Raw genomic sequence first — 10,844 nt, forward strand, 5'->3', positions numbered from 1 at the left:
TTACATCTTAATCTTTCAAAGCACATTCTGTTTGTACTCCTGCCGTTGCGTATTCAGTTACAAAATCAGTTCCAACAATGCCAAAGATATCTCGAATGTATCGTCGATCCAAGAAATCATCTCACCCACGCTTACCCAACATCCATTCGTAACCATCGCGTCGATATCATAACCTTGTGACATTAGTATCGAACGAAATGAAAGCAAAAATCGTAATGTATTCGTTCAATGCGAGTCCATCAATCAATGTCGGCGGCTCATTGTGTGGCCAGCACGCAACCTATCTAGAACTTATTCTGTACACGAGCTCAGACGCCGACAACGGTTTTATCGTAACATTTATGAAGCATCGAGATTACGATTATTGAGTGTTGTTTTAATGCGAGAAGTTGGTGTTATTAGATACTTGCGCGATTTAGTATTTAGTTTTTTTGGTAATTACCGAGTCTTTGATTTTTGTTTTTTTTTTTTAATGAAGAAACCCCTGAAAACCTCCGAAGCACGGCTCTCGCTAGGGTTCGCGTTAGCAACGTCGTCAGGTTTGAGCCCCGTGAGCTCTCCTACTAATTAAGGTTACGCTGAATTAGCCTCTCAAGGCAATCAGCTTATGTAGGAAAAAAACACCGTTTTTCTGGCAGGCGGCTGAACCTCATACGAGGTGTCCGCGAATAGGGGGCAGACATACTGGTGGTAGGACCTCATGTGAGTCCGCACGGATATGTACCACCACCCCGCCTATTTCTGCCGTGAAGCAGTAATGCGTTTCGGCTTGAAGGGTGGGGCAACCGTTGTAACCTTAGAACTTATATCTCAAGGTGGGTGGCGCATTTGAGTTGTAAATGTCTATGGGCTCCAGTAACCACTTAGCACCAGGTGGGCTGTGAGCTCGTCCACTCATCTAAGCAATAAAAAAATAAAAAAAAGACACGGTATGTGGAAAGACAACTGCTACCAATCTTAAGACATGAAGTCGAAATTTTCCTTCAATTATCTATCACGCTTCAAGCCGGAACGCAAGATTAATTCAGGACATAATTGAGCAGGATGGTGGTACCTAAATAATACTTTACGATTCTGCATGAAGAGTCACCACTCATACCTGTCTATCTGTCTATCTGCCTACAGTAAACGATGATTGCAGTACGCTGGTATAATACTCAAAGAACCCTGTAACACGTTCTCTGTTGTCGCATTTATGACATCCGCGGAAAGAGTTAGAGTGAAGTAATTCTAGACAAACACCATACAATAAAAATATACTAAATATTACAAGTATTAAGAATTATGTGCAGATTCTATACGTAGTTACTGGACAAATATTTATGAAGCTTACTATATCTACCAACACTGGAGCGCCAGCGATCAGTGAATTTGATGGGGTCTCGTGATCATTAACAGATCGTTAATCCAACTTATGGGAGGCCAACCTGTACATTATGCGACTCAACCTTTTTGTCCACCTATTATATCTCACAGTAAGCAATAGCGTTTTCAGCATGTAATACCAGTATTGAAATTCCAACAATCCAAATGATGCAAATGGTGATGTTGGCAATTGTAAAGTTTCTCCACACACCATCATGAGTTATATATATATATAGTGTTGATCATCATCATGAGTTATATGATAACGCAATAAAAGAATTTGACTGACAGTTTCACATGAAATCATAAACGAACAAAACTGCAATCCAATGTAAAAGATAAAATTCGACAAATACCAGCTACCGTCACCATTGTGTGCGTGCAAAAGATTTAAAAACTATTGTTCAGGCGGTTTTGAAGCGCCAAAGGGTTGAATTTTTGCAAGTTTGACTTACGCTTAAACAAAGGAACTTTTAGAAAAACAAACTGTATGCAAATAACAGGATTATGCTACTGTCTTTTCGAGACATAAATACCGCTTACAATATATTTGGTATTTAAAAGTCCCTTGAGTCTTCTTTGTTAATCGAATTACACGGGAGCCCTTTAGTTCGGCAGTCCTAAAAGAAAGGGTTTAAATTGTAAAGAAAACTTTTAGCAGCATGTGTTTGCAGCTTTGCATTTCTTAATTTAAAAATGAAGTTATTATTACACTAATTACTAAAAAATGTCGTGATTCGTGATATCCCGTTCCCGTAACAGTTAAGACATGAATCTATGGTGTATGAAACATGGAGGGATCAGAGCCCGGAGTCTTCCATCTCGGCGGTCCTTGTTGGTGACGTGGTCTCACCGTCTGGCGAACCCGTCGGCCGGTCTTCGGACCGTCGAAGCGGTACACCCGGTCCTCGCGGACTGGGTGATTCGCGACCGAGGGCGTTTCGCTTGGCTATCTGGCAGGTCCGTTTTGGTCCAGCGGGGTATTCTGGGGCACCTACCTACGTACTGCTTGTGACTTAACGGACTGCCGTACCGCGACGGCCGAGTCGTCGGATATCGCCTCGGCGACCCATCGGTTAGGCCTCCTAGGGGTGGCGTCAGAGTCTAGTTGTAGTGTTGACTTGCCTACAACCTCTCTGGCGTTGAGTGATTATTTGGAGCCGAAGGCAAGAACAACGTAAATGTATACACCCTCGTGGCATTGGATCGAAGTTTCAATCATGGCTTTGACAAAAATTTACGGTATTTTAGAAGATATCATTGTATGGTCCGGTATTGGCTTTGGTAAAAACTTATATTTAAGTATAAGAAAGATTCGAAGAAGCTGCATTATTAAGAAAAGCTTTTATCTCAATTTGGTTAAACAAAGGGTCGGTAAGTAAAAGGCGCCTTCAAAGATTCACTCCAGGTGAGCCCCCGTGTCTCGTGGGACTTACTATAGGAAGTGCAAGCGGTCTTCTGATCCCAATGACTTGGCGAATTGTCTGCATATATATTCTAAATCCTATCAATATAATGTGTAAGTACTCAAGCACTATTGCTTTACGAGTGAGCACACTGTGGTTGTTGGGTATTTTTTGATTAGATCCCAATAAAAGTTACAGATCATAATTATGTTTCGATGTTTTACTTTTAAATTTTGGGCTAATATGATAAAAAAGCAGTCATTGTTGGTTTGTTTGTTTGTGTCCATGAAGCTATATCGAAATAAGTGAGTAGCATTAAAAAATAATTATTTTTGACGCGGTACTTCGATCAAGTGATTTCTTTTTAATGAATTTACGAATCAAGATGGGTGTGTAATTATGAAAAGCGAAGCCGTTTAGTCGAATTGCGTAACCCTGCCTTAGTATATATAAAATTTTCTAACTAAAAATAAATGTTGATCGTCTTTTCAAAGCATTCATTTGGCACAAAATAAAGAAAATCAATAATTACATGCAAATTTCCTTGAATTTTCATAATCTTGAGGTCAATGATTACCTTTGTCATAAATTGGATAGGATGATAAAGCAATAAAATAATTTTTTTATCAGCACGCCCGACTGTCCCAGAAATTGTATTTTCCAAAATACTTTCAAATATACAAGCTTCCACTGTCGTACGACAATTCGAACAGAACCATTCATTCTGTTGATCGAAGATCTTCCCTTTTCGTTAAGTAACGACAACAACCGCGTTTTCTACATATATATTTGTGTATTTAAAATTCACTGATGGAGAAACCTTGTCAAAGTCAGCAACTTTACGGTGCAAAGTGAGTATGAACAGCAAAATTGAAACCGTGGCGCCGAGACGACAAATTTCAACGAAGGGACCCTGTGAAGGGTGCGTGAGGTTGCTCCCTACATAAATATGGCGGATATTTTATGCATGCGGTTCAAGTTGTAAGAAATATACTGCATTCATTCAAAATATTCAATATAACTTTGATAGTGTATTTTACATATATTTTAATCTTTTTTTTAGTTATTTAATGTAAATGAATTCGAAACAGGCCATTTCAAACAACACTGTTACAATAAGCTGTGTGGTGACAATTACTATTGCAATTGTTTTGAACAAAGCACCTACTTACGACAAATAGCTTAGAATTTAAATTGATTGATTTAAACTTTAAATTGAGTGACATTTCCATATTTTAGGAAATCTTCAGACTTCTGGTACTACAAATCATCAATAGTGCCAGCACAGGTACTATTATTGTGCCTAATTCTGTCACGAAGCAGTTATGGAATCCGGTTTGAAGTGTGGGACAACTTTTATAGAATATAATTGAGAGTACGTCCTTATGTTAGGTGGCTGCATTCATGTATGATTTCCACTAATCACTTAATACTAAGTAAGCCATCAATTCGTTCATCATTAATTTATTCATAGTGCAAAAAAAAACAAAAATATGGATAACTAATCCATTTGATCTAATTATATCAAACCATTCATTTGCGTAAGCTTTATAATTTCTATAACAATAATAATAAAATTTATGATTGTCTAAGAATAATAGGATCGCTACATCTTATAGCTTGTGCATATTATAGGGTGGCTCAAGTCTTCGGGTGTATGTAATCCATACTCAAGTTGGTTTGAGAGCTGAAGAAATGTACGTGACGAGTTTGGGGGAATAAAATACTTATTGCAATACTTCTGTTAATGTTGAGATCGTAAGCAGCTGAACTTATATTTGTACATAAAAGCTAATCAAAGAAGGGAATGATACGAAGGAAGAGACGAAGGTGACAATACGTGCAACTACGCGATCTAATTGGGTATTTCAAATTTTAAAAAAACATTTCAGATAATTTGCATGTTGTTCATGGCTCATCTTGTGTTCAGTGACCACTGAAACCCAGTGACTACAATGGTATGAACTACCTAACTAACCTATGACTGATTCAATATTTACATTTAAAAAATTGTGCTATGATTTTTACACAATTACTATAATTCTTTATAACGGTGTACGAAAACGTCTTAGAAAAGAAAACTCCAAGCTATGAACTTCCTTATCTATAAGGCCACCGACGCTTGAATTCCAAATTGAGAACTTACTCTCTCACAAAATATTTCTTGATACAAAATGAAAAGACAAAACTACAAACAGTAACATTCTTAAGTATATACAGGCGTATGTATAAATCAACGCTCCATATATCACATATCTGTCAGTAGTCAGTCGGGCAAGCTTTTGTGCCCCTCTGTGGGGATACAGACTATGTGTGTTGATGTGTGTGTTGATTTCACGACGCCGCGCCCGCACGGTACGGCACGGCACGGTATAGCACCAAGTTATTGTTACGAAAGTTATAAATATTTCAGATATTATCCGTGATTATTTTGGTAGACATTTTTGTATTTGCATTTTTAATCTAATAAATATAAACGTTGTTTTCAAATATGTTACTTATTCTTTAGTAAAAAATTACAAAATTAGTTGGATGTCATCCATTTTTATATACATGTTTTTTTTAACGTGTCAACAACTAAAACTAACTTATATTATTAATATTAAACTAACTTATATTATACAATAAAATTAACATTATTAAACAAATAAAACTGATCTTATTTTACCGATCATTAAGTTTTCTAGTGTTTTATTAGATGAACTCCGTCCTCTTCAGGTATTCCTCTATGGTCTATCCATGGTAATAACATGCTTACGTTATTTTCCACTGTTAGATACTTCCTCAACTTCTTCTTCCACAATTAATTATTATTTGGATTGGTGGTAAATTGTGTTCTGGTCGACAATAGATTAGTACCACCGTTCTGTTTGCTCCTGCCACGAATCAATCGCTCCCATCAGTATGAGTAGCGAGATATCTTTGTGTAAGCGGAATTGACTCATATATTATTATCAAGACTAAGCTAAATCGATGATGATGAGATGTGTCCGATGGAGTCTGGTAATCAATGAAATTGATAAATATTTTTAAACGAATAGAATTACTATCTTCAATAGTCTCACCTTTCTGGTTCACATTTGAGTGTATAATATGAAAAAAAATATTGTAAAATATAGTTCATCACTATCTTCCTACCATACTTGACAGTCAGGCGTTCGTTTCTGAGGGCACCCACACATGCCTACAGTGAGGGGTGCGCCGCGGAGCCGTAGTGGGGACTGTATTAAGTCCCTTTCTTTTCACTAAAATAATTTTAGGGGTTGGTTTTAGTTCAATATTTTTTTCGGAGGGTCATATTTGCTCCTGAATGCATTCGACCGTCCAATATGAGATATGGCGTCGCTGTGGGGTGCATTTTCCTTTAGTTAAGATGTTTTGCTGTTGACGTTCAAAATGCATATGTTCATTTAATGAAAACATTACTTAAAATGTAAAATAATCTCTTAAATCCCATTCTTAAGCTATGATTACTAAATGACAAAAAATGATAACGCTATGATATTACCATGTAATGATTGTACATTCCACTGTCTTCTTACAATTTACTTTTACGATTTATGTTTAAAACACACATTCAATAACCCAACTAAATTTAAACTTTAAATATCTGTCTATATTAATAATATACGTATACTGAATTGCTTTCCAGATTTTTATTGAAGATAAATACAACAGTGTAGGTAAAATTTACAAAAAAAAAAACAAGAAACAGCTGCATCCTTTATAAAGTTTTTCTTCAAAATATAACAATCTTAAGCCACGCCTGATACGATCGCTGTGAGCTTTCGCTGAAATATTTTTAATCAAGCTTTTTACCTGATAGCGGCGGGGAGCGGACCTACCTGTCAATCTTTCAAATGTTAGATTAAAATATAGCTACAGTGCTGTGTGGGTTATCGAGAGAATGTTGGTAGAATTTTTTTACTACGATTGCTTTATTTTTGGAACGAAGTTCCTTATTGGACGATGCGGAGGGGTACCCTAACCGGGAAAAAACGTCCGTAACGTAAGATTTATATTAGTAATGCACACAGTGTACGACTTAAGTTTGTAATAACGTACAAAAAATAACATATTTTTTTATCATTCATTGACCACGATCTCAGAGCGTTTCGTTTGCGCAATACACTATCTCTTATGCAAACAACCGTGAATGAAGTGTACCACAATAAGTTCGCAAGTTACCGAATGACCATGTTGTTGCGAAACCTCCAGTTTTATTTTCTTTATACCTCGAATACAACTTAAAATTAATATTTTTATAATAAGGAACTTCGTTCCTATCCGGTATCCCACGACACCACACATCTTTTTTTTTGTAATTGAGTAGAATAACTATTAAGAATAAAAATAAGAATTAAATGTAAATTAACTGGCACTGTGATGCAGCCACTCACTTACAATTATATAATAATTAAGGCCGAAATCATTGGGACCAGGTTATGATTCAGTACTTATATTCACGTCTCAAACGGTGATGCAGTAAGTGTGTGAAAAACTGAAAATAAAACATAAGATGCTAGATATAATTAAACTCAACTGGTGGTAGGACCTCTTGTGAGTCTGCACGGGTAGGTACCACCGCCCTGCCTATTTCTGCCATGAAGCAGTAATGCGTTTCAGTTTGAAGGGTGGGGCAACCGTTGTAACTATATTTGAGACCTTAGAACTATATCTCAAGGTGGGTGGGGCATTTACGTTGTGGATGTCTATGGGCTCCAGTAACCACTTAACACCAGGTGGGCTGTGTGCTCGTCCTTCATCTAAGCAATAAAATAAAATAAAACACTCAAATCAAACATTTATATTCAAAACAGAATAAAATTCGTCCCACGGAAATATCAGATGATGTGTCAGCACTGTAGATTAAAAACATCGTCTATATTTTCGAGGCATTAAGAGGATCAACCTATTATATATGTATTTTTTTTTCTTTAAAAATAAAGCTGCAACAGGCATTGATTACAAGGATTCGAGATAGTGTTTGACGAAGGTCGTTTTGTGGGAAACTGAAAATGCTTTGTGTTATTTTTTGTATTATGTACTATGTTCGTTTTTGTGCAATTATATGTTTTAATTTTTTTGTTTGGGATCTAAATGAGTGAACGTGTATTTGAATGAGTACTGCCAATAAGCGGCAGAATTAATAAGGTTTCTTTGTTCTTAAGTTTTGACTACGCTTCGAACTGTTACTGCCAACAATGTCATTTGTTTTGGTTTAAGGTGAAGAGTAGAGGTGATTACAATGCAACTGGTCATGAATGGTCATGAATCGAGGTGGCTAGCAAAATGTATGTTCTTTTTGGGCATATGCTCACAATCTCACTCATTTTAAATGGTTATTGAAGTCTTAAGTATATGTCGGCGTTACGCCAGGGTTTTCACACATAAGGTCTATTACAATGAAAATACGATATAATTCTATAAAACCTTAACATTACTTGTTTATTAAAAAATCCACGTCTTAGTTCTTACACAATTAGCCATTTCGTGTTTTTAAACAATAATACATATAAACATTAACATATTCTGAACACTCTCACAAATATTAGATAGAATAACAGTTTCATCTTGCTATTAATAAACAAACAATAACGTAGAATAAACCAAACCACCTAACATTATGCCAATTATTGCCAATAGTGGCGTTTACGCTCATTATATACGTACGAACAATACGACTAAGATATCAATAGATTCTGATGTTCTAATTTGAAGGTTGGGACAGCTGTATTCATTCCACCGACCTCATTACAATCACAGAAAAGCGGTCGATCGTTTCGCTAATAACTTGAAAATACTTGACTTTATTTATTTATTTGTACCATAACAACGCAATGTTGGCCGCCGGAGCAGAGGACATACTACCTAGATTCACTACGGTCACAACGCTTCCAGAGTTCTTTCTTGTTACGCGCCCTTCGACTAAGGGCTGAATTTACGTCCGCGGTATTACCTGAGTGCTATTACATATCCTTCTTGAGAAGAGTGCTCAGCGGTAGGCAGCGGCTTGGCAGTGACCCTGGCGTTGTTGACGTCCATGGGCAACGGAAACTACTCACTCTTAGATTTTGCTCATCTGCTTGCAAAAGCAATAACAAAACAATTAGAATGAAATTACAGTACCTATACTAATATTATAAAGCTGAAGACTTTGTTTGTTTGAACGCGCTAATCTCAGGTTCAATTTGAAAAATTCAGTTTTAGATAGCCCATTTATTGAGGAAGGCTATAGGATATAACATCACGGTAAGGCCAATACATATGGAGCACCAATAAAGAATGTTTCAAAATAAGGGTTAAAAATAGCTCCTTAACATTCTATAATTCAAAAATATTTTCACTTTCAACGTACATGACACTTCATTTAGCGTTATGCCAAAGTAACTATTCCACGCGGACGGAGTCGTGGGCAAAAGCTAGTGAGATATAAAACAATTGTTATCGATAAATTACTGTACGCGTCTTTGCTGCTAACCATATTATAACGAATAGTTTCTACATCTAGGATGATTAACAACGAAACAATATAATTATCTACTCCAATTAAAACTTAGATTTAGGTGCATCCGAAAAAATGCTTTATATCGATTACCACAAACATTATAATCCAGTTACCCGCAATCGAATCCACAGTGTTTCTCGAAGGCAGGTGCGTTCGAAACTGCTGAGTCAGCTCAGTGGCACCGGTAGTCTGAGGTAGCGGGTTTGGTTCTCCGGTCGATCACGATTTACATGTCAGTCGGGCCGATATCCGATTGCGTTCGTGCTAGTCACGTCGGTTCGGATTCTATGAAAATATGATTATGGTAATAGAGATTATTGTCGCATTAAACTGATGTTTGATGGTTGATGGTTTGATGAAGTATCTGTAACATTCAAATATTAAGGCGGAAGGTTGATTTCGTAGAACCATTGTTTTGGTTTTTTTTTTCTTGTTAAAAATAGTAGTTGAAACGTAAGAGACAGGTTTTTTGATTCACGAGCCCATAGAAATTACAGCGATAATGCCACCGATTTCCTTTAATTTGTGAGATAATAATAATAATAAGCCCATTTTATTTCCAAAAACAAAGAAAAAAAAAACACTTTATCAAATAAAAATTACAAAATTAAATATAAACTTGTTTTATGTCGAACCCCATTCGGGTATAGGCCTCCTCCAGCTTACTCCACATTAGTGAGATAAAGCGCATAACTTATCGGTTGTTCTCTAGCCAATAGTTGAAAGACTAGACCAAGGATTCAACTTTTCATCTACATTACTACAAGATTGACTAGTTTTAAATAAGTTTTAACAGTTTCAGGTGCCAGCAGTAGTTAAAAACGAAATCTTTTACTTTATTTAAGTACACAAGTACAACGATCCTAAAAATATTCAAAGGATAGAAGTTGATTAACACGATCTTCATATCAACAGTGGGCTGTTACCGGCTTCCGTTATGAAGACGGACATGTCAATTGCAGCCAATAACGTTCGTTCATTTGATTGAATAAGAATGTTATGGATATGACGATTTATGGTGTAAGCATTGATGGATCGCTTTCAAATATATTGAATCGTGAATGAGTTTTAAAATTCACGTTATATGTGATAATTCAGGTAATGTCAATTGGCTCTCTTCTTTTTCTCCACCTTATCCCACCAGGTGGGGTCGGCACAGCTAATTTTTCTCTTCCGTTCTCTTCTATCAGCCGTCATCTCAACACTCACTCCTCTCTCTCTCATATCGTCATTCACACACTCCATCCATGTCTTCTTCGGTCGACCTCTTCCGGTCTCTCATTCAGGTAATGTCAATCGGCATTAAGGATAAATTTTTCACTAGTTATTTTTCAATTAACACATATTAATAGCTCGTTGCTGCGGTGTTGTAACTAACAGAATTGTTTTATAACTTGACCGCACTCTACGTTCATTTAAAACAAGACAATAATTAACATTTTTTTTTTTTATTGCTTAGTTGGGTGGACGAGCTCCCAGCCCATCCGGTGTTAAGTGGTTATGGGAGCCCATATACATCTACGACGTAAACGCGCCACACACCTTGAGATATAGTTCTAAGGTCT

This window comes from Bombyx mori, chromosome 6 (genome assembly GCF_030269925.1).
Source record: "Bombyx mori chromosome 6, ASM3026992v2".
In the NCBI taxonomy this organism is placed as follows: domain Eukaryota; kingdom Metazoa; phylum Arthropoda; class Insecta; order Lepidoptera; family Bombycidae; genus Bombyx; species Bombyx mori.